This window comes from Lycium barbarum, chromosome 3 (assembly GCF_019175385.1).
Source record: "Lycium barbarum isolate Lr01 chromosome 3, ASM1917538v2, whole genome shotgun sequence".
In the NCBI taxonomy this organism is placed as follows: domain Eukaryota; kingdom Viridiplantae; phylum Streptophyta; class Magnoliopsida; order Solanales; family Solanaceae; genus Lycium; species Lycium barbarum.
Genome location: NC_083339.1, coordinates 130992316 through 130993171, shown reverse-complemented (window position 1 = coordinate 130993171; position 856 = coordinate 130992316). Strand labels below are relative to the sequence as shown.

At 42.4% G+C, this 856-nt stretch overlaps 1 non-coding gene across 1 annotated transcript; it reads left to right on the top strand.

Annotated features, from left to right (window-relative positions):
• The first annotated feature begins 453 nt into the window (after positions 1-453).
• LOC132634472 (small nucleolar RNA R71) lies at positions 454-559 on the top strand. The gene has a single exon (XR_009580191.1). It is a non-coding gene; the product is annotated as a small nucleolar RNA R71 (small nucleolar RNA).
• The last annotated feature ends 297 nt before the right edge of the window (positions 560-856 follow it).

Genomic DNA, 856 nt, shown 5'->3' with positions numbered 1-856 from the left:
CCTTGGTAATTCTGTCTTTGATATCCCCCTTGAGAGTTATTAACATAATTGGCATCTTCAACCTGCATCGGTGGCCCATCAAGGAACGGACCATCTTGAGCATGGAACATCCCTTTCGGCAAAACTGCATCATCCTCACAAACATGTACCTTTTTTATTTGAGATTCATCAAACTTTTTCGTCAGCAAGGAAATATTTGTTGCAAGTTCTGCCAATGTTTGTTGGGTGTCCTGATTCTCCTTCACTATATTCTGGAGCATAGCATTACCATACGGCACCACATCAGCATTGTTCGAATGCCAAGCCTGATTATGAGTTGTCAGTTTGTTAAGTATGGTGGTCACTCGTTGAAAGGTCTTGTTCATAAAACACCCATCAGCTGCGTTGTTGGCTACTGACTGTGTCACTGGATCTAACCCTCGGTAGAACTTCTCCATCAATATATTTTCCGGAAAACCATGATTTGGGCTCCTCTGCAAATACTCTTTGAATCTCTCCCAGGCTTCATATAGTTGTTCCCCCTGTCATTGCTTAAACTCATATATCTTGTCACGAATTTCAGCCTTTTTGCTAGGGGGGTACCACTTTCTGAGAAAAGCAGCTACCATTTCTGCCCATGAAGTAATCGAATTTCGGGGCAGCTTCTCAAACCATGTTCTTGCCTCTCCAGCTAATGAATATTTGAATAACCTCAACCGAATAGCATCTTGTGGAACATTGTTCTGGATGTGATTAGCACACACATCCACAAAATTCTGCAAATGACGTTGAGGGTCATTCTCGGTAGAATTCCGAAAGTATCCCTCAAGTTTCAACAACTGGTATAGAGAGGAATCAATTCTCACAGTAGCAGCCC